The 25,063-nt window shown below is 38.4% G+C and overlaps 1 protein-coding gene across 18 annotated transcripts in view; it reads right to left on the bottom strand.

Annotated features, from left to right (window-relative positions):
• Positions 1 to 25,063, bottom strand: part of LOC131832177 (protocadherin gamma-C5) — a 183,059-nt gene that overhangs the window by 45,920 nt on the left and 112,076 nt on the right. The window lies entirely within an intron of this gene.

The raw sequence follows: 25,063 nt of genomic DNA, 5'->3' as shown, positions 1-25,063 counted from the left end.
AGAAGCAGGCTTCACTGAGCAGGGAGCCCAATGCAGGGCTCGTTCCTAGGACCCTGGGATCATGACCTGAGCCAAAGGCTGACACTTAACGACTGAACCACCCAGGCACCCCACCCTTACTGACTCTTAAGTTGGATAAAAAAAAAAACTATAGAAGAAAAAAATGAATAAATTGGGCTTATCAAAATTATAGCTTCTGCTCTTTTAAAGAAACTACCAAGAAAATGAAAAATCAAGTCAGTCTTTTAAGACAAGTCATAATTTACACAAAACATGTATGTGACAAGTCACATCCAGAATATATTTTTTAAACTCTAACTCAATTTTAGGAAGACAAATAACTCAGCTAAAGATGAATAAAAGACTTGAATGCACACTGCAAGAAGACACACAGACAGCCAATACACACATGAAAACGTTCAATCAGGAAGACACAAATTAAAAACACAATGAGATAGTACTACATACTCCACAGAACGGCTAAAATTAAAAAGGTAAACAACAAGAAGCACTGGTGAGAATATGGAGTCGAATCATCGTACAATGCTGATGGGAATGTAAAGTGGCATTACCACTTTGAAAAACAGTTCTGCAGCTTCTTATAAAGCTAAACATACACTTCCCGTATTATATGATCCAGCAATCATGCTTTCTAAGTATTTCCCTGAGAAACTAAAAGTATGCTCACAAAAAGATTCATACATGTAGGTTCACATCTTTTTTTTTTTTTTAAGACTTATTTATTTGTTGAGGGGGAAGTACAAGCACAAGCAGGGGGAGTGGCAGGCAGAGAGAGAAACAGGCTCCCCACTGAACAAGGAGGCTGATGTGAGACTCAATCCCAGGACCCTGGAATCATGACCTGAGCCAAAGGCAGACGCTTAACTGACTAAGCCACCCAGGAGTCCCTGTTCATACCATCTTAATGAAGAATAACACCAAACTGGGAACTCAAATGTCCATTAACAGCTGAACATATAAAAAAAAATTGGGACAGGGGTGCCTGGGTGGCTCAGTGGGTTAAGCCTCTGCCTTTGGCTCAGGTCATGGTCTCAAGGTCCTAGGATCGTGCCCCGCATGGGGCTCTCTGCTCAGCGGGGGGCCTGCTTCCCCACCCACCCACTGCCTACCTCTCTGCCTACTTGTGATCTCTCTCTCTCTCTGTCAAATAAATAAAATATTTTTAAAAAACAATTAGGACATACCTATACAATGCATTACCACTCAGCAATTTAACAAGCTACTATGTGCAACAAGGTGAATCAAGTTCAAAACCATGTAGAACAAAAGAAAACACATACAAAAGAGTAGTGTTGTAGGATTCAGGATTCTGGAAAAGACAAACTAATTTATGGTGACAGAAAGTAGACTGTAGTTGCCTAGAGCCAGGGATATGAGGAAGTGATTTTAAAGGGGCATGAAAAAGCTTTTGAAAGTCACAAATTTATTTTATATTTTGACTGCAGAAATGGTTACAAGGTACAAATATTTGTCTTTTTTTAATTGTTTAACATTTAAAGATGCATCTTATTGCATATAAATTTTACCATAGCAAAACTGATTAAAATTATTTTTAAAAAATGCAAAAAAGCATATACAGGCATTCCTTACTTAGCACAGTAGTGCAGGACTGTAAAAACGACTATGCAAACTGAAGCTGTGCAAAGTGATCTTAACAATCAATGGGGTAAATTAGAATTGTTCTGCGACCTTTAAAAGAGTTTATGAAAACATTAAGCATTCTTACATGGAAGTACAAAAATAGTAAAACTATAATGTGAGAAATTAGAACAGCTGAGAATTAAAGGATAGGCTTCTTCTCATCCTGTAACTTACAATACAGAGCAAACATCTTTTCTGTGCCTTGGAAAATTGTCATACCCTTTTGTAAGTTTGGATCAACTTCCAATATATTATGTACCCTTTGACTTTCAACATCCCGAGGTATCTCTGAGAGTTCCTCTAATGTGAAGCATTTCTGCTGGTGTCATTTTTACTGGGACATCTTTATCCTTTTCACCACAACTTTCCTAACTTACGCCAGTAAGTTTTCCTTCACAAAGCTCCTTAGGCTACAGTCTAGAAACTCTCGAAGGCAGCAGTGTTAACATTCCTAGTGTCAGCTATTTTTCCTATAATTCCATTACTTTTTAAAATCCATTATATCTTTTATTTTATTTTTTTAGTCAACATACAGTACATAATTCCATTTTTAAAATTTTAAAAAATTTTTTTTAAAGATTTTATTCATTTATTTGACAGAGAGAGATCACAAGTAGGCAGAGAGGCAGGGAGAGAGAGAAGGGGAAGCAGGCTTCCTGCTGAGCAGAGAGCCCAGTGGGCAATGCAGGGCTTGATCCCAGGACCCTGAGATCATGACCTGAGGCAAAGGGAGAGGCTTAACCCACTGAGCTACCCAGGTGCCCCCATAATTCCATTTTAAAAAAGATTTTATTTTTAAGTAACCTCTACACCCAATGTAGGGCTCAAACTCACAATTCTGAGATGGAGTCTCATGCTCTACTGTCTGAAGCTCCCACCTATCCCTCTAATTCCACTTTTATTTCATCTGAATTTCACTGACTGCATTATCACTTTTCTTTGCTGCACTTACATCTTTGATGGTTGGCTCCCTCTATAAATTTTTGTAAAATGATATGTGGGTTTATCTCTGGGAGATAAGAAAGGAACACAACTACATGCTCTGTATCTGTGCATAACTAAGTAACTGTACTGTAACTAACCTCTAACTGATGGAAAGAGGTCATGTGATTGGTTACAAATCATGGCACATAACTGTCACATGCAAAACAGTTTGTGGACTACAGGGCTAACAGAGACATTTATACTTTAAGCAATTACTCAATGAAAATGCTATCATAACTGAATTTTGAACTGTTTTTAGGGGACTGGTATTATTTAAACTGTGGTAACTAAATGCATGTATACTGTAACCTTTCAAAGAAAGGACTGTCTCCATAGTAAGACTGCTTCCATGTGTAAGAAAGAACAAGTAAGATAATAGAAATATATGTAGTTACTTTTTGCAAAAGAAAACACAGGAAGGATAAACTAGAAACTGATAAAATTGATTATCTACAGTGCGTGGGGTGAATAAGACAAAAGGGATAGGCAAGGAGTGACTACTTTCTATGTATACTTCTTTTTTTTCTTTTTAAAGATTTTATTTATTCACTTGATAGAAAGAGATCACATGTAGGCAGAGAGGCAGACAGAGAGAGGGGAAGCAGCTCCCCGCTGAACAGAGAGCCCAATGCGGAGCTCAATCCCAGGACCCTGGGACCATGACCCAAGCCGAAGTCAGAGGCTTTAACCCACTGAGCCACCCAGGCGCCCCTCCGTGTATACTTCTTAAAAGCAGTTTTAACTTTAATTATGTTAACGTTTTATACATTCAAAAAGAATACCATCAACACGGGGCACCCGCCTAACTCAGTCGGTTAAGTGTCTAAGGCTCAGGTCATGATCTCAGGGTCCTGGGACTGAGCCCCAAGTTGGGCTCCCCGCTCAGCAGAGAGCATGCTTGTCCCTCTGCCCCTCCCCATTGCCCACCCCCTTCCCCATCTTGCTCTAGCTCTCAAATAAATATACCTTTTAAAGAAAGCATACTATCAACACTCTAATCAATTTCAGAGTGTGGAAAAATTCCAAAATTACATACAAAAGAAATGAATAAAGTTAACTATACTAAAAGTAGCTTTGAACACAATACTTTTTAAAAAGATTTTATTTATTTATTTGACAGACAGAGATCACAAGTTGGCAGAGAGGCAGGCAGAGAGAGCACGCTGGGGAAGCAGGCTCCCCGCTGAGCAGAGAGCCCGATTCGATTTGGGGCTAGATCCCAGGACTCCGGGATCATGACCTGAGCTGAAGGCAGAGGCCTTAACCCACTGAGCCACCCAGGCACCCCTGAATACAATACTTTTGACTATATAACCTGAGTTTAATATGCCAGGCAAATCTTGAACTCCACAGGTTTTTCTCTTTGGTATGGGTGTAATAATTCTGAAGCTACTTTTTGTGCACTTTAGAATTAAGTAAATATATTCATAATTTTAAGAACCAGAGTTCTCACTTTTGGAAAAGAAAAATATGAAAATAGAAAGGGGGAAGGCTAAGAAGACTTTGAACTGCAGGAATTAATAAGAATTCATGATTTTGAAGGTATGTGTATCTAGCTGTATGTTTGCATGTGTGGCGTATGTGTGTTTCCTTTCTCTATCTGCTAAAAAAGTCTTGAAATAGAGACAGCCCATTAGCAATAAGCACACCTACCACTAGATCTTAATTTTTAATTAATACTTTCTAATAAAAAAGAAGCAGGGATAAATGGTTCATCTCGTGACTGGAACAGAGAAAGTGTGCAAAATAATTCTATAACATCTTCTTGTGTCAGAAAGTAAGAAAGTGCTTAAGAAGATGATAGGGGTGGGGAGCCTGGATGGATCAGTGGGTTAAAGCCTCTGCTTTCAGCTCAGGTCATGATCCCAGGGTCCTAGGATGGAGCCCCACGTCTGATTCTCTGCTCAGCAGGGAGCCTGCCTCCCCCTCTCTCTGCCTACTTGTGATCTCTGTCAAATAAATAAAATCTTTTAAAAAAAAAATGATAGGGATATGGTGAAAAGACACAAAATCCAGCTTGAAAAGTCGTTGCTGGCAAAATAATCTGGGATCAAAATAAACCACAATCTAAAATAAAATAAATCCAGAACGACTTGGGATCAAAATCAATAATGGTAATAATGCAATATAACTCACTGAAAAAGTAACCATGAACCATAACTTGAAAAATAAAACAGAAGGGAAAGCTCTTCCTTATAGTCTAATGCCAACTAATAAATGTAGAAGAAATTATTATAAAAGCAGTTAAAAAATTATACCCCTTGAGAGTGGGCTGCACATATCGACACACTTGCTTTTTTTTTTTTTTTTTTAGAGGGGGGAGGCGCAGAAGGAGAGGGAGAGAATCTTAAGCAGCCTCCATTCCCAGTGCAGACTCCAGGAGGGCCTCAATCTCCCAACCATGAGAACATGACCTAAGCCAAAATCAAGAGTCAGATGCTTACCCAACTGAGCCACCCAGGCACCCCAAGAAACCTGCATCTAATGAAGTGAATATAGCAAAAGTTATGGTATGTCATTTTCAAAATTAGGTTTACAAAAACGTTGTGACCTCTATCATGTTTGCCCTCTCTGGCCCTCTCCATTACTTGCTCTGACAGAAGCCACATGTTATATTTTAAGCTGCCCTATGGTGAATTCCACATGGCAAAGAGCAGAGGTAAGACTCTAGCAGATAGTGAGCAAAACAATGGGGCCCTCAGTCCAATGATCCATGAGGAACAGAATTCTCTCTAATAACTATGTAAGAGAGATTAGAAGTGGATCCTACCTTCGCTGAACCTTCAGATAAGAAGGCTGACACCTTATTTGTAGCCTTATGAGAAACTTTGAACAGAAGCACCCAACAAAGCCATACCCAGAATCCAGATCCACACAACATGAGATAATAAAAGTCTGTTGTCACTAAATCTTGAGTTAATTTTTGACACAGCAAAGGAAAATTACAAAAAATGTTTTAAATATAATCATGAGGAACCATAAAACAAACCAAAATTAAGGGTATTCTACAAAATAAATGACTTACAGACTCTTAAATGTATCAGTGTTATAAGAAGACAAAGCAAGGGGCGTCTGGGTGGCTCAGTCGTTGGGTTTCTGCCTTCGGCTCAGGTCATGATTCCAGGGTCCTAGGATGGAGCCCTGCACTGGGCTCCCTGCTCAGCGGGAAGCCTCTTTCTCCCTTTCACACTCCCCCTGTTTGTGTTCCCCCTCTCACTGTGTCTCTTTCTGTCAAATAAATAAATAAAATCTTAAAAAAAAAAAAGAAGAGAAAGCAAGGCTAAACTTTTTTTTCCAGTTGTGTCCTATTTTTAAAAATTTATTTTTTATTTAATTTTGGCATAACAGTATTCATTATTTTTTCACCACACCCAGTGCTCCATGCAATCCGTGCCCTCTATAATACCCACCACCTGGTACCCCAAACTCCCACCCCTCCCCCGCCAATTCAAACCCCTCAGATTGTTTTTTAGAGTCCATAGTCTCTCATGGTTCACCTCCCCTTCCAATTTCCCCCAACTCCCTTCTCCTCTCTAACTCCCCATGTCCTCCATGCTATTTGTTATGCTCCACAAATAAGTGAAACCATATGATAATTGACTCTCTCTGCTTGACTTATTTCACTCAGCATAATCTCTTCCAGTCCTGTCCATGTTGCTACAAAAGTTGGGTATTCATCCTTTCTGATGGAGGCATAATACTCCATAGTATATATGGACCACATCTTCTTTATCCATTCGTCTGTTGAAGGGCATCTTGGTTCTTTCCACAGTTTGGCGACCATGGCCATTGGTGCTATAAACATTGGGGTACAGATGGCCCTTCTTTTTACTACATCTGTATCCTTGGGGTAAATACCCAGGAGTGCAATTGCAGGGTCATAGAAAAGTTCTATTTTTAATTTCTTGAGGAATCTCCACACTGTTCTCCAAAGAGGCTGCACCAACTTGCATTCCCACCAACAGTGTAAGACAATTCCCCTTTCTCCACATCCCCTCCAACACATGTTGTTTCCTGTCTTGTTAATTTTGGCCATTCTAACTGATACAGGGTGATATCTCAATGTGCTTTTAATTTGAATCTCCCTGATGGCTAGTGATGATGAACATTTTTTCATGTGTCTGATAGCCATTTGTATGTCTTCATTGGAGAAGTCTCTGTTCATATCTTCTGCCCATTTTTTGATATGCTTGTCTGTTTTATGTGTGTTGAGTTTGAGGAGTTCATAATAGATCCTGGATATCAAACTGTCATTTGCAAATATCTTCTCCCATTCCGTGGGTTGCCTCTTTGTTTTGTTTTTTTTTTTTTTTTTTTTGACTGTTTCTTTTGCTGTGCAGAAGCTTTTGATTTTGATGAAGCCCCAAAAGTTTATTTTCGCTTTTGTTTCCTTTGCCTTTGGAGACATATCTTGAAAGAAGTTGCTGTGGCTGATATCGAAGAGATTACTGCCTATGTTCTCTAGGATTCTGATGGATTCCTGTTTCACGTTGAGGTCTTTTATCCATTTTATCTTTGTGTACGGTGTAAGAGAATGGTCGAGTTTCATTCTTCTACATATAGCTGCCCAGTTTTCCCAGCACCATTTATTGAAGAGACTGTACATTTTTTCCTGTTTTGTCGAAGATTATTTGCCCATAGAGTTGAGGGTCCATATCTGGGCTCTCTACTCTGTTCCACTGGTTTATGTGTCTATTTTTATGCCAGTAACATGCTGTCTTGTTGATCACAGCTTTCTAATAAAGCTTGAAATCAGGTAACGTGATGCCCCCAGTTTTATTTTTGTTTTTCAACATTTCCTTAGCGATTCGGGGTCTCTTCTGATTCCATACAAATTTTTGGATTATTTGCTCCAGCTCTTTGAAGAATACTGGTGAAATTTTGATCGGAATGGCATTAAAAGTATAGATTGCTCTAGGCAGTATAGACATTTTAACAATGTTTATTCTTCCGATCCAAGAGCATGGAATGATCTTCCATCTTTTTGTGTCTTCTTCAATTTCTTTCATCAGTGTTCTGTAGTTCCTCAAGTACAGATCCTTTACCTCTTTTGTTAGGTTTATTCCCAGGTATCTTATGGTTCTTGGTGCTATAGTAAATGGAATCGATTCTCTAATTTCCCTTTCTGTATTTTCATTGTGTATAAGAAAGCCACTAATTTCTGTACATTGACTTTGTATCCTGCCACGTTGCTGAATTGCTGTAAGAGTTCTAGTAGTTTGGGAGTGGAGTCTTTTGGGTTTTCCATATAAAGAATCATGTCATCTGCGAAGAGAGAGAGTTTGACTTCTTCATTGCCAATTTGGATACCTTTTATTTCTCTTTGTTGTCTGATTGCTGTTGCTAGGACTTCTAATATTATGTTGAACAAGAGTGGTGAGAGTGGGCATCCTTGTCGTATTCCTGATCTCAACGGGAAGGCTGCAAGCTTTTTCCCATTGAGGATGATATTTGCTATGGGTCTTTCATAGATAGATTTTATGAAGTTCAGGAATATTTCCTCTATCCCTATACTTTGAAGCGTTTTAATCAGGAACAGATGCTGGATTTTGTCAAATGCTTTTTCTGCATCGATTGAGAGGACCATGTGGTTCTTCTCTCTTTGCTTATTAATTCGTTCTATCACATTGATTGATTTGCGAATGTTGAACCATCCTTGTAGCCCAGGGATGAATCCCACCTGGTCATGGTGGATAATCTTTTTAATATGCTATTGGATCCTGTTGCTAGGATCTTGTTGAGAATCTTAGCATCCATATTCATCAGTGATATTGGTCTGAAATTCTCCTTTTTGGTAGGGTCTTTGCCTGGTTTGGGAATCAGGGTAATGCTGGCTTCATAGAAAGAGTCTGGAAGTTTTCCTTCTGCTTCAATTTTTTGAAACAGCTTCAGGAGTATAGGTGTTATTTCTTCTTTGAAAGTTTGGTAGAATTCCCCAGGGAATCCGTCAGGTCCTGGGCTCTTGTTTTTTGGAAGGTTTTTGATCACTGCTTCAATCTCGTTACTAGATATCGGTCTATTCAAGTTGTCAATTTCTTCCTGGTTCAATTTTGGGAGTTTATAGTTTTCCAGGAATGCATCCATTTCATCTAGGTTGCTTAGCTTATTGGCATATAACTGTTGCTATTAACTTCTGATGACTGTTTTTACTTCCTTGGTGTTAAACTTTACTCTTCCAGGTTAAAGTGAACTAAGGAGAGGTGCCTGGATGGCTCAGTTTGTTAAGCATCTGCCTTGGGCTGAGGTTATGATCCCAAGAGTCCCGGGATGGAGCCCAACATCGGGCTCCCTGGTCAGCGGGGAGCCTCCTTCTCCCTCTACCTGCCACCTGCTTGTGTTCTCTATCTCTTTATCAAATAATAAAATCTTAAAAAAATAAACCAAGGAGACATGAAAACTAAATGAAAAATTACTGTTAAGTATTGGTAAAGTTTGACTGTAGTCTATAGATAAACCTTCTATCACTGTTAAACTCTTATTTTCATATATTAAAATTCAGTTATACAGAAGGATGTCTTTGTTCTTAGGAAATACACAATGAAGTATTTAGGAATAAAGAAACATGATGTCTACAACTTACTTTCAAGTGGTTCATAAAAAACAGTTTGTGTACAGTGTGTACACACATATAAAATACATACACACCTATGTGTACAAACATAAAAATATATGGGAGAATGATGGAATAAAAAAGAAAGAATAAAGGAAATGTAGCAAAATATAAATTAATAGGTTAGTCTGGGTAAAGGGTTTACAGTTCTTTGTGCAATTCTTGAAACACTTCAAAAATCTGAAGTTATTTCAATATAGTTAAAAAGAAAACTTGCAAGACCTGCAAAACTCTAGCACTAGGGAAATACAACACACAGAATTCATGGGGTTTTTTTCCCACAATTTAGTCTTTCAACTTTAATTTTTAAATTTTCTTTCTTATTTATTTTCCTTTTAATTTTTCTTCTTTCCTTTTTCAACCAACTTCTTATTTTACCAACTCCTTTCTTAAAATCTTTTTAAATTTTGGGACACCTGGGTGGCTCAGTGGGTTAAGACTCTGCCTTCAGCTCAGGTCATGATCTCAGGGTCCTGGAATCAAGATCATGATCTCAGGGTCCTGCAATCAAGTCTCTGCTTGGCGGGGAGCCTGCTTCCCCCTCTCCCTCTGCCTGTCTCTCTGCCTACTTGTGATCTCTCTCTCCCTGTTAAATAAATAAAATCTTTTTAAAAAATCTTTTTTAATTTTAATTTTTACAGTTATAGTCTATCCATTCATTGCCTCTAACCTTACTTTCTGTGTATATATATTTTTTTCCTTCTTTCTTTAAAATTCTGGGATGAAGTTTCTTCTAACAGACCAAAATTTATCCAAAATCTAGTGAATGGCTCTATTCTATTCACCTGCCTGATCACACTCTTTTTCCTTTCTTTTTTCAACCAACTTCTTATCAATTCCTTTTTTTATTATTATTATTTTTTCAGCATAACAGTATTCATTGTTTTTGCACCACACCCAGTGCTCCATGCAATCCGTGCCCTCTCCAATACCCACCACCTGGTTCCCCCAACCTCCCACCCCCTGCCCCTTCAAAACCCTCAGATTGTTTTTCAGAGCCCATAGTCTCTCATGGTTCACCTCCCCTTCCAATTTCCCTCAATTCCATTTTTTAAAATCTTTTTAAATTTTCATTTTTATAGTCATATTCTATCGTTTCACTGTATTTAATCTTAATATATATATTCTGTTCTATTCACAAGTCTTATCATGTCTATTCTGATTTGTTTAGTTTATATTTCTCTGGGGTCATTGTTACCTTTTAGCATTCTGTTCCCTTGTTCATCTATTACTCTCTGAACAGAATAACAAAACAGAAAAACTCACTTTGAAAAAAAGAACAAGAGGCAGTACTGATTGCCAGGTACCCAATCAATATGACATTAGTAAGATGTCAGAACTAGAGTTCACAATAATGATTATAAGATACTAGCTGGGCTTGAAAAAAAATATAGAATCAATGCACAGAATAAAGCATAGAAGACACCAGAGAATTCCTTTATGGAGAAACAAAATCTAACCAAGTTGAAATAAAAAAGGCTATTAGTAAGGTGCACTAAAAAACGGAGGCTCAGGGCACCTGGGTGGCTCAGTGGTTTAAGCCTCTACCTTTGGTTCAGGTCATGATCTCAGGGTCCTGGGTTCAAGCCCCACATCAGGCTCTCTGCTCATCAGGGAACCTGCTTCTCCCTCTCTCTTTCTGCCTGCCTCTCTGCCTACTTGTGATCTCTCTCTGTCAAATAAATAAATAACATATTTAAAAAAAAAAAACGGAGGCTCTAACTGCTAGGATAAATGAGGCAAAAGAGAGAATTAGTGATATAGAAGACCAAATGATGGAGAATAAAGAAACTGAGAAAAAAAGATAAACAACTACTGGATAACAAGGGGGATAATTCAAGAAATAAGTGATACCATAAAATGAAACAATGTTAGAATAACTGGAAACCCTGGAGAAGAGAGGAGGGGCAGAAGGTACATTGGAGAAAATTATAGGGGAGAGCTTCCTTAATTTGGGGAAGGAAACAGTCATCAAAACCCAGAAGGCACAGAAAATATCCCCACAAAATCAATTAAAATAGGTGAACACTACGACATATATAGTAAAACCTACAAGTCTCCAAGACAAAGAGAAAATACTGAAAGCAGCTTGGGACAGAGGACTGTAACATACAATAGCAGAAGCATTAGACTGGTAGCAGACCTACCCACAGAGACCTGACAGGCCAGAAAAAACTGGCATGATATATTCAGAGCACTAAACGAAAAAGATATAGAGCCAAGAATACCATATCCAGCTAGGCTGTCACTGAAAATAGGAGTGACAAAAAGCTTCCAGGACAAACAGAAACTAAAAGAATTTGCAAACACCAAACCAACCCTACAGGAAATACTGAAAGGGGTCCTCTAAGCAAATAGAGAGTCCAAAGGTAACTAAAGACCAGAAAGGAAAAGAGACAACATACAGTAACAGTCACCTAACAGGCAATTCTATGGCACTAAATTCCTATCTTTCAATAGTTACCCTGAATGTAAATGGGTTAAATGACCCAATCAAGAGACACAGGGTATCATTTTGGATAAAAAAGCAAGACTCATTGATATGCTGTCTGCAGGAAACTCTCTTTAGACCCAAAGATGCCTCCAGATTTAAAGTGAGAGGGTGGAAGACAATTTACCATATTAAGGGACATCAAAAGAAAGCTGGGGTGATAATCCTTATATCAGACAAATCAGATTTTAAACCAAAGACTATAATAAAAGGGCATCTGGGTGGCTCAGTTGGTTGGGCGACTGCCTTCAGCTCAGGTTATAATCCCAGAGTCCCCAAATTGAGTCCCACATTGGGCTCCAAGCTCCACAGGGAGTCTGCTTCTCCCTCTGACCTTCTCCCCTCTCATGCGCGCGCTCTCTCTCTCTCAAATAAGTAAATAAAATCTTTAAAAAAGACTATTATAAGAGATGAGGAAGGACTCTATATCAACTTAAAGGGTCTGTACAACAAGATCTAACAATTTTAAGTATTTATGCCCCTAACATGGGAGCAGCCAATCATATAAACCAATTAATAACAAAATCAAAGAAACACATTGACAATTAATACAGTAATAGTAGGGGACTTTAACATTCCCCTCACTGAAATGGATAGATCATCTAAGCAAAAGATCTACAAGGAAATAAGGGCTCTAAATGACACACTGGACAGATGGACTTCACAGATATATTCAGAATATTCCATCCCAAAGCCACAGAATACACATTCTTCTCTAACACACATGGAACATTCTACAGGATAGATCATATCCTGGGTCACAAATCAGGTCTCAACCATTTTTGGACCACAGTGGTTTGAAACTGGAACTCAACCACGAGTTGAGTTGGAAAGAACTCAAATACATGGAGGCTAAAGAGCATCCTACTAAAGAATTAATTGGTCAACCAGGGAATCAAAGAAGAATTGAATTGAAAAAATTCATGGGAACAAATGAAAATCAAAACACAACTGCTCAGAATCTGGGGTGCAGCAAAGGCGGTCCTAAGAGAAAAGTATATAGAAAGACAAGCCTTTCTCAAGAAACAAGGAAGGTCTCAAGTACACAACCTAACCCTACACCTAAAGGAGCTGGAGAAAGAACACCAAATAAAGCCTAAACCCAGTAGGAGAAGAGAAATAATAAAGATCAGAGCAGAAATCAATGAAATAGAAACCAAAAGAACAGTAGAACAGATCAATGAAACTAGGACCTAGTTCTCTGAAAGAATTAATAAGATTTATAAATCCCTGACCAGACTTATCAAAAAGAAAAGAGAAAGGACCCAAATTAATAAAATCAGGAATGAAAGAGGAAAGATCACAACCAAAATGGAAGAAATGCAAACAATTACAAGAACATATTATGAGCAACTACATGCCAGCAAATTAGACAATCTGGAAGAAATGGATATGTTTCTAGGGATGTATAAACTACCAAAACTGAATCAGGTAGAAATTTTTAAAAACCTGAATAGATCCATAACCAGCAAGGAAATTGACACAGTAATCAAAAATCTCCCAAAAAAAACAAGAGTTTAGGGCCAGGTGGCTTCACAGGGGAATACTACCAAACATTTAAAGAAGAACTAATACCTATTCTTCTGAAACTGTTCCAAAAAAAACAGAAATGGAAGGAAAACTTCCTAACTCACTTTACGAGGCCAGCATTACCTTGATCCCGAAAGTAGACCGAGACCCCATCAAAAAGGAAAATTACAGACAAATATCCTTGGTGAACATGGATGCAAAAATTCTCACCAAAATATTAGCTAATAGGATCCAACAGTACATTAAAAGCAGCATTCACCACAACCAAGTGGGATTTATTCCTGGATTGAAAGGAAGGAAGTGCAAGGTTGGTTCAACATCTGCAAATCCATCAGTGTGATACACTACATTAATAAAATAAAGAATAACCATATGATCCTCTCAAGAGATGCAGAAAAAGCATTTGACAAAGTACAGAATCCTTTTTTGAACAAAACTCTTTGCAGTGTAGGGATAAAGGGTACATACCTCAATACCATAAAAGCCATCTGTAAAAGAGTCACAGTGAGTATTATTCTCCATGGTGAAAAACTGAGAGCTTTTCCCGTAAGGTCAGGAACATGGCAGGGAAGTCCCCTATCACTAGTGCTATTCTACACAGTACTAGAAGTCCTAGCAATCAGACAACAAAAAGAAATAAAAGGCATCCAAATCAGCAAAGAAGAAGTCAAACTCTCATTCTTTGTAGATATGATACTTCATGTGGAAAACCCAAAAGAGGGGCACCTGGGTGGCTCAGTGGGTTAAAACCTCTGCCTTCGGCTCAGGTCATGATCCCAGGGTTTTGGGATCGAGCCCCGCATCGGGCTCTCTGCTCAGCGGGGAGTCTGCTTCCTCCTCTCTCTCTGCCTGCCTCTCTGCCTACTTGTGATCTCTGTCTGTCAAATAAATAAATAAATAAAATCTTAAAAAAAAAAAGAAAACCCAAAAGACTCCATTCCAAAACTGAACTCATTCAGGAATTCAGCAAAGTGTCAGGATATAAAATCAATGCACAGAAATCAGTTGCATTTCTATACGCCAACAACGAGACAGAAGAAAGAGAAATCAAGGAGTCAATTCCATTTACAACTGCACCCAAAACCATAAGATATCTAGGAACAAACCTAACCAAAGAGACAAAGAATCTGTACTCAGAAAACTACAGAATACTCATGAAAGAAATTGAGGAAGACACAAAGAAATGGAAAAATGTTCCATGCTCATGGATTGGAAGAACAAATATTGTGAAAATGACTATGTTACCTAGAGCAATCTACACATCCAATGCAATCCTCTTCAACAACAGTTTTTTTTTTCAAATAAATGGAACAAATAATCCTAAAATTTATATGGAACCAGAAAAGAACCCAAATAGCCAGAGGAATGTTGAAAAAGAAAACCAAAGCTGGCATCATCACAATTCTGGGCTTTAAGTTCTATTACAAAGCTGTAATCATCAAGACAGTATGGTACTTGCACAAAAACAGACACATAGATCAATGAAACAGAACAGAGAGCCCAAAAATGGACCCTCAACTCTATGGTCAAGTAATCTTCGACAAAGCAGGAAACAATGTCCAATGGAAAAAAAGACAGTCTCTTCAACAATTGGTCTTGGACAGCCATACACAGAAGAATGAAACTGGACCGTTTCCTTACACTATACACAAAAATAGACTCAAAGTGGATGAAAGACCTCAATATGAGACAGGAATCCATCAAAATCCCTGAGAAGAACACATGCAGCAACCTCTTCGACCTCAGCTGCAGCAACTTCTTCCTAGAAACACTGCCAAAGGCAAAGGAAGCAAGGGCAAAAATGAACTATTGGGACTTCCTTAAGATAAAAAGCTTTTGCACAGCAAAGGAAATAGTCAACGAAACCAAAAGACCACCGACAGAATGGGAGAAGATATTTGCAAATAACATATCAGATAAAGGGCTAGTATCTAAAATCGATAAAGAGGGGTGCCTGGGTGGCTCAGTGGATTGAGCCACTGCCTTCGGCTCAGGTCATGATCTCAGGGTCCTGGGATCAAGTCCCGCGTCGGGCTCTCTGCTCAGCGGGGAGCCTGCTTCCCTCTCTCTGCCTGCCTCTCTGTCTACTGTGATCTCTCTCTGTCAAATAAATGGATAGAATCTTAAAAAAAAAATAAAATCGATAAAGAACTTATCAAACTCAATACCCAAAGAACAAACAATCATATCAAAAAATGGGCAGAAGAAATTAACAGACATTTCAGCAAAGAAGACATTCAAATGACTAACAGACACACAAAAAAGTGCTCCACATCACTCGGCATCAGGGAAATACAAATCAAAACCACAGTGAGACACCACCTCACACCAGTCAGAATAGCTAAAATTAACAAGTCAGGAAATGACAGGTGTTAGCGAGGATGCGGATAAAGGGAAACCCTCCTACACTGTTGGTGGGAATGCAAGCTGGTGAAGCCACTCTAGAAAATATGTAGGTTCCTCAAGAAGTCAAAAATAGAGCTACCCTACAGATGTCCATCAACAGATGAATGGATAAAGAAGATGTGGTATGTATGTATGTGTGTGCACATGTGCACACACACACACACACACACACGCACGCACACAGGAATATTATGCGGCCATCAAAAAATGATATCTTGCCATTGCAATGACATGAATGGAACTAGGGGGTATTATGCTAAGCGAAATAAGTCAATCAGAGAAAGACAATTATCATATGATCTCATTGTTATGTGGAATTTGAGAAACAAGGCAGAGGATCACAGGGGAAGAGAGGAAAAAATGAAACAAGATGAAACCAGAGAGTGAGACAAATCATGAGATACTCTTAATCTCAGGAAACAAACTCCTCAGTTGCTAGAGTGGAGGGGAGTGGGAGGGATGGGGTGGCTGGATGATGGGCATTGGGGAGGGTATGTGTTATGGAGGGTGCTGTGAATTGTGTAAGACTGATAAATCACAGACCTGTACCCTTAAAACAATACATTATATGGTAATAATAAAAAATACAAAAAAGAAAAGAAAACTTACTCTGAAGGCACCTATCAACATTATACACCTATTTACTCTTTGACTCAGCAATTCTACCTTTGGGAATTCACCCCACATATATACTGCACATGCACAAAATAATATAAGTACAAGACTATTCAATGAAGTTGTCTGTGATACTCAAAGACTAGAAACATCCCAAGTATTAATTTATTTACCAGGATAATAATAAATAGCACAATGGAATACCAAGAATCTGTTTTTTTTTTTAAAACCTCTCCTATATATTAATATGGAAAGATTTTTAAAGGATACATTGTGGAGTCATGAACTCAAGATAGAAAACAGTATAACTTTTTTGCAAGAAACCTAGAAAAAATATATATCCATACTTGCCCCTATCTGTATAAAGAAATGCTGAAAGGATATTTAAGAAACTAATAAAATACATGGGAGTAAGAGGAAACAGCAGTAGAAGAAGTAGTCCAGAATCAGAATAAGACAATATACACCTATTATACATCCTTTTGATTTTTGAACCATGTAAATGTGTTTCTTATCACAAAATAAACGAAAATTACTCAGATTGAGGTAGATGGCAAACCTAAAAGGACTCAAATGAAAAGGTGTTGGAAATATTATTAACTGGGAAAAGCAAGTTGCAGAACAGTATACTTAGTATATAAAATGATCCCTGTTATGCAAAAGCACACACACATACCTACATATACCCAAAAAATGCCCGGAAGTACACATAATCAAATATTAACAGCAATGACCTCTTGGGGGTGAGTCTTGAAGCAACAGTGGGTGGGGGGAATGTGATGTTTTATTTATCTCTTTTTAAATTGAAGCATGGTTTATATACAGTGAAGAGCAAGTATCTTGAGTTCAGTGAATTTGGGCAAATGTATACACCCATATAATCCACACCTCTATCAAAATAGAAAATTTCTATCACCTTAAGGGAAGAAGTTGTTCTACCATCATTAAGACTGTTGGTTTCAACTTAAAATGATAAATTACCATTAATTTATTCATGAAATATTCCTTTAGAGTTTAACAATGTCAAGCACTGTTACAGGCCTTAAAAATACATCATGAAAAAAAAAAATAAACCCTTGCCATGTAGGAGCTTATATTCTTGTTAGGGAGAGAAAGAGAACACAGTGAGGAAGAAGCAAATATATGTCAGATGAAAGTAACAGAACAAAATTATCTTTCAATCATGGTTACTAAGGACTGTAAAGAGTGCCTAAGGTATGTGCTGATATATCTTCCAAGTGTATTAGTAATATTAAAATCCAACAATTATATTATTATTGCTATGTATCCTTTTCCTAAACATTCCTTATACAAAATTTTGCTGTTTGTAAGCCAGCAATAGATGGTGAAAAGATACTAGGCTTAAAAATTCGCATGAAAAATATACAATCAAGTGAAAAAAATTAGGCAACAACAAATTAAAACAGCCTGGTAAATTATAATCCAAACACAATTCCAGAGGCAGAAAAGAACTGGACACCAGAACTAGTCTGAAAAGTAGGGTGAGCATGAATTAAATACTGAGGTTCTCTGGGTAACAGAAGTCTCTAATAATGAAAAAGTGATCAGGAAGAAAAATAAAGCACAGGGCTAATATTGTGATGAGCCCCAAAACATACCAGTGTAGAACTATCAGGAATCTTACCATGCTCAACCTGGTAAGGATCTACTCCCCTGAATGGATTATCACAATGGAAGGAATCAATGTAAAAGAATGCTTACAGTATGTCCAACCACACTTTTAATATCTGCACTTGGATATTTCACATAATCTCAAATAACTTGTTTACAACTCCTAATTTCTCTGTAATCTACCCTTCACTAGTCTTCCACAACTCACAAATGGTACCTTTGTCCATCCAGTTCCTTAGTTCACAAATCTGGAAATGATTCTTTTTTTTTTTTTTAAAGATTTTATTTATTTATTTGACAGACAGAGATCACAGGTAGGCAGAAAGGCAGACAGAGAGAGAGGGGGAAGCAGGCTCCCTGCTGAGCAGAGAGCCCGATGCAGGGCTCCATCCAAGAACCCTGAGATCATGACCTGAGCCGAAGGCAGAGGCTTTAACCCACTGAGCCACCCAGGCGCCCCTGGAAATGACTCTTAATCCCCCCTTTCATCACTGTATTTACGCAGTCAACAATATCTAATTGTGAATCTACCAGTGGCCAGGCAATGATCTTTCCAGATTTTGAGTAATAAAGAAAATAGTCCCTGACCTTAAGGAGTTTACATTCCACCATTCTACTACTGTCTTGTTGTATCTATTTCCTAAATATATCTCCAAACCATCCATTTGTTTCTACATCCACTGCCTTCCTTTAATCCAATTCGGCACCATTTCTTAACAGAACACTGCCATAGTCTCCCATCTGTTCTCCCTACTTCCATTTATTACCCTCATAAATCAATCTGCCACACAGCAAACCAAAGAATCTTTTTAAAAATTCAAATCATATCTTGTCACTGCCTTGTTTAAAAACCATTCAAAAGCTCCTAAGTATAGGGACGCCTGGGTGGCTCAGTTGGTTAAGCAGCTGCCTTTGGCTCAGGTCATGATCCCAGCGTCCTGGGATCGAGTCCCACATCGGGCTCCTTGCTCAGCGGGGAGCCTGCTTCTCCCTCTGCCTCTGCCTGACATTCTGTCTGCCTGTGCTTGCTCGCTCTCCCTCTCTCTCTCACTGATAAATAAATAAAATCTTAAAAAAAAAAAAAGCTCCTAAGTATAAAAGTACTTAGAATAAAATGCAGAATCTTTAACATGGGGGCGCCTGGGTGGCTCAGTGGGTTAAAGCCTCTGCCTTCGGCTCAGGTCATGATCCCAGCGTCCTGGGATCAAGCCCCGCATCAGGTTCTCTGCTCAGCAGGGAACCTGCTTCCTCCTCTCTCTCTCTCTCTCTCTCTCTCTCTGCCTGCCTGTCTGTCTATTTGTGATCTCTGTCAAATAAATAAAATCTTTTTTTTTTAAAAAGAATCTTTAACATGGTTTATAGAACTCTGCCTTATAATGTACCTCATGTCTACTTATTTAACCTTTTTTGCCTCCCTAGACTTTTCCAATTGCTCACCTTTTTTTTTTAAAGGATCTTTACACCCATGATTTGCTCTGCCAATTTCTCCTTTAATCTCTTTGTTACCTACCTCACTTCTACTCATCTTTCACATCTCATGCGAACTTTATAACTTCCTGAAAGAACCTCTCCCTGATCCTCCCAGACGAGGGGAAGATCCCTATTATAAGCTCTCTTAGCATCCTTATTTTTCTCTCTGGCATTTATCAGACTTATTAAAGACCATACCTTAGAAAGGAACCCATTAAGTCAAGAATAGCATTTGCCTTGTTCATTGGTGCATCCTTGGAACCTAGGACAGTGTTTTGCATGTAGCAGGCACTTAATAAATATTTGTTAATAAATGAATGAATGATTCAACCACTGCTAGACTTGGGGAAGACACTAGTGTTTACTTTGTTTTTGGACGGGCTCTTCCAACCTATATATTTCAGAGAATGGATGCCTGAGCTTAAGTAGAGGTGGTTTAAGATTATACTATACTCTTGGGGCACCTGCATGGCTCAGTGGGTTGGGCCTCAGCGCAGGTCATGGTCTCAGGGTCCTGGGATTGAGCCCCACATTGGGCTCTCTGCTCCGTGGGGAGCTTGCTTCCACCTCTCTCTCTCTGCCTGCTTCTCTACCTGCTCATGATCTCTCTCTCTCTCTGTCAAATAAGTAAATAAAATCTTAGAAAAAAAGATTCTCTTCCTAAAAAAAAAAGATTATACTATACTCTTTTACATTATACTCTCACACAGTATGAGAATAGAGTACATTGCACTTCTTGTTTTTCAAAACCATAGGAAGTATTCAAAATTCATGTTTTTCTGTAAGCCATCAAAAATCAGAAAATGAAATTAAAATATATTTTATAATAACATCCAAAACCATAAAATACATAGGAATAATCTAATGAAAGATATATAATACCTCTATACTTAAAATTCGGAAACACTGCTAAGAGAAGGTAAAGATCTAAATAGATGGAAATACAATACCATTCTCATAGGTTCCAAGTCTCAATGTTGTTCAGATGACCTCTCTCCCAAAAGGTCTATCGATTCAGTGCAATCCCATATGAACCCCTTGCAAGCTTTTTCTTTCTCCAGAAAGTAAGAAAATGACTTTTATTTGGAAAGAGAAAGGATCATGAGTAGTCAAAACAACATGGAAAAACAACCTGACTACCTACCTGACTTCAAGACTTACTATAAAGCTACCATAATCTAGACAATGTGGTTGTGGCAAAAAAACAAAGAGATCCATGGCAAGGAGTCGAGAAATAAACCCATTTGTATCAAATGATTTTCAACAAGGATGCCAAAGCAATTCAATAGGAAAATGACATCCTTTCAACAAATGATACTGGAAAATCAGGGCATCATATGGGAAAAAACCTTGATTCCTACCTCAATGAGTTGCTACCTCATACCACATCTCAAAATCAGTTCAAAACAAGGCAAATAGAAGAGTCAACAGATATCAAGTGCCCTTTGCTCACCAGGAAAATTCAGGGCCTTCCCTAACACACTGGTAGAGAAAATACTACACAAGTTAACATAGCTTAGACAACAGAATCCACACCAATAAGGAATCCTACCACAACTAACCAATCAGACGCAATTTTATACATCTTACTAGTTTTCTTTATCTTGACTTACCAGTAATTTTCTTTTCACTCTTTTCAGCTTCCTCATTACCCACTTTTCCTATATGTACTTTCCAACAGATATTTCCTTTTCCTTTTATATTTTATATTTATGTAACTTTATATATTTATATTTCCTTGTTATATTTTAGACTGTAATCTTCCAAGCCACTGACAGTGATATATAATAGGGAATTTTATATGCAAATGTTATTCTATAATTTTTCAAGTGTTTGTAAACTATAAGTTGAGTGAAAGCCATGCTAACATTATTCAGATCCACCTGACTACATGCAACTGTCCCTACCCAGCATTCTGCTCCAGCTCAAATTCACTTAAAGTACCCAAATTGGCCACAAGGGAGTAAGAGATACTGCTCTTGGGTCCAGGTCAGGATCTGAGGTGCAGACTTGGGCAATGGAGGCTACTCTTGGCCATTTGGACCCCCAGGAGGCCTGGTAGAAAACTGGCCTGTTGATGTCACCAACATGCAGGGTGGCATTTCTACTGGAGGAGAGAGGTGACTTGTTTTTCTGTGGCCATGATGGTAACATCGGTATGCTCCAAGTCCAGGGCCCCATCTGTTGCAAATATGTAGTTATTATCAGTAGAAGATTCAATTCTGAATCTATACCAGACATGAGACCTTCCTTTTTCTGCCAAATCTGGATCCTGTGTTTTAAACAGAGTCATTACCATTGAAGGTGCAGAATCTTCAGGAATCATTGTGGAAAAAGAAGTAAAAATCAGGGGTGTCTGGTGGCTCAGTGGGTTAAGCCTCTGCCTTCAGCTCAGGTCATGATCTCAGGGTCCTGGGATGGAGACCCGAATCGCACTCTCTGCTTGGCAGGGAGCCTGCTTCCTCCTCTCTCTCTCTGCCTGCCTCTCTGCCTACCTGGGATCTCTCTCTGTCAAATAGATAAAATCTTCAAAAAAAAAAAAAACCCACGAAGTAAAAATCAGCTCTGGGACTTTGTAATTATCATCCAGAATTTTGACCTCAACTATACTAGGCAACCAGTTCTCCCCCACTTCCATCATTCCTTCCTTACCAAACCACAGAACATTTTTTAATCTCATCAAAGTCCATTGTACTTGAAGTTTTTATCTCACCACAACTGTGATCAAGATTAAACTGGACACTATAAAGGGCTATAAAGACATATATGATATCCACACTGCTACTTTCATATGGGTCAGTGACCTTCATCGTTACCATGGAGATGTCCAGGAGGCATGTATAGCTGCATCAACTACAAGGGTGGGGACCTGAGCAGTACTGCTTCAGGGCCATCTTTGCCATCTAAGGCTATCAGGACTAAACCACATGAGTTTGGCTTTTCCTAGTCTAGTGGCTTCTCTAACACAGGCTTAACATATTTGTTTCCACTTTGGTCTCTGTTACTTGAAAAACAAAGTGCTGCTGCTAAGCTGGCAATTTTGTAAAGTAATTGTTTCCAACATCAGTATCTTCTGTAGGTTCTATTATAAATCTTGCCCCAAGCTGGGTCAATTCAGATATTTGAGTATTGAGTATTATCATTGGCACCTTGCACATCTATATTAAGGTGGAAAAAATTTAAAAGATTTTCAACTACCACTTCCAAACATTTGATACAAACTATGGTATATGGCTTTATATGTTCCAGGTCCATTCTGTTACAAGTGTCTACTTTCTTCACTCAGAGTGAACTATTCCTTTTCCACATTAATCCACAGCTTTTGAACAGCAAGTCCTGGACACCCAGGCCCCATATCTTTGACAAGGTCCCATGAGGAAAGTCATCCAGCAAGAGCCTTTAAAGATCTCCTTGTTAATCCCTATTTTCATAATGACTCACAGTAGTGCTCTGAGTCCCTGCCTTAGGACTACAGCCTGAAGTAAGGAGAGCTCAGTGTTTTGGAGAGTTGAAACAAAGAGAAAGATGTTTCTCAATGGAATTTGCAGGCTGAAAGGTAGTATACTGTACAGGCTTATTCTTCCAATTAAATATTCCTGGGAATTCATATTCTTAGTAATTCCACCATATGAGGTCAAAATTATGACTGCTTTTTATATTTTCTTGATACTTAAGATAATTTTTAGGCTATCCCTTTAAAAAATTGTTTTGTACAGAAGCTTTATTTTTTTCATATAACAGATTCTGGATGAACTACTGGCTGGATCTTCAGCTGCAAATATATAGGAAGCTTCTAAGAAGTTACACAATAAAAAAATAAGTTACACAATATGAAAAGCTTATATATTAAGGCAATTAATTATTTTTGTATTCTTTGTAAATACCCAGTACTGCCATTGCTGGACCATAGAGAAGTTCTATTTTTAACTTTTTGATGATCCTCCATACTGTTTTCCAGAATGGCTGCACCAGTTTGCATTCCTACCAACAATATAAGAGGGTTCCCCTTTCTCTGCATCCTCACCAACATCTGTTGTTTCCTGTATTAATTTTAGCCATTCTGCCAGGTGTGAGATGATATCTCATTGTGGTTTTGATTTGTATTTCCCTGATGATGAGTAATGAACAACTTTTCATGTGCCTGTTAGCACATCTGGATGTATTCTTTCTGGATGTCTGTTCATGTCTTCTGCCCATTTCTTAACTGGATTATTTGTTTTGGAGGCAAAGAACTTGATAATAAGTTCTTTAAAGATTTTGGATAACCACCCCCCTTTTAAAAAATATTTATTTATATTTCTTTAATATTTTATTTATTTATTTGAGAGAGAGAGAGAGAACATGAGAGGGGAGGGGCCAGAGGGAGAAGCACACCCCCCCAGAGCTGGGAGCCAGATGAAAGACCCAATCCCAGGACTCCAGGACCATGACCTGAGCTGAAGGCAGAGGCTTAACCAACTAAGCCACCTAGGCGCCCCTGGATACTAGCCCTTGATCTGATATGTCAGTGCAAATATCTTCTCCCATTACATTGGTTGTCTTTTAGTTTCATAAATGGTTTCCTTCGCTGGAAGGAAAGCTTTTTATCTTGATGAAGTCCAATAGTTCATTTGCTTTTATTTCCCTTGCCTCTGGCAACATGTCTAGTAAGAAGCTGCTGCAGCCAAGGTCAAAGAGGTTGCTGCCTGTGTTCTCCTCTAGGATTTTGATGGTTTCCTGTCAAATGTAGGTCTTTCATCCATTTTGAATTTATTTTTGTGTATGGTGTAAGAAAGCGGTCCAGTTTCATTCTCTTGCATGTTGTTGTCCAGTTTTCCCAATACCATTTGTTGAAGAGACTTGGCTTTTTTCCATTGGATATTCTTTCCTGCTTTGTCAAAGATGACCATTTGGTTGTGGGTCCATTTCTGGGTTTGCTATTCCACTCCACTGATCTATGTTAGAGACCACTTTCTAATCACTGAACTGAAGCCTTTTAGTGAATATTTAGAAGAGGTATAAATCATTGTGTGAAATGCTTCAGAGACTTAAAGATAAACTAAGATGGGTTAAGGGCAATGGGGAGAGGATATGCTATGGTGAGTGCTGTGAAGTGTGTAAACCTGACAATTCATAGACCTGTACCCCTGGGGCTAATAATACATTATATGTTAATAAAAAATAAAAAATTAAATGAAAAAGATGAACAAAGAAATTATGTTTGTCATTAATGACATACATAGATTTTTTTATGGCTTCTCTAACAGAAATTGCAGAAGTATTGAGTCAGTGATTTATCTGATGACAATTTCTTCACACCTTCGCGAACCAGAACTCTTCCCATTTTGTATTAAGGAAATTCTTCCTCTGTCAAAGATCTTTTTCAATCAGCTTTGCCATAGGCTATCTATTCTTATTAATATTTTAAGAGTCCCAAACAATAGGGGCACCTGGGTGGCTCAGTGGGTTAAAGCCTCTGACTTCGGCTCAGGTCATGATCCTAGGGTCCTGGGATTGAGCCCCACATCGGGCTCTCTGCTCAGCAGGGAGCCTGCTTCCTCCTCTTTCTGACTGCCTCTCTGCCTACTTGTAATCTCTGTCTGTCAAATAAATAAATAAAATCTTTAAAAAAAAAAAGAATCCCAAACAATATATTCTTTTTTAAAAGATTTTTTAATTATTGG

Source organism: Mustela lutreola, chromosome 5 (genome assembly GCF_030435805.1).
Source record: "Mustela lutreola isolate mMusLut2 chromosome 5, mMusLut2.pri, whole genome shotgun sequence".
NCBI lineage: Eukaryota > Metazoa > Chordata > Mammalia > Carnivora > Mustelidae > Mustela > Mustela lutreola.
This window is presented reverse-complemented; position numbering and strand designations above follow the sequence as displayed.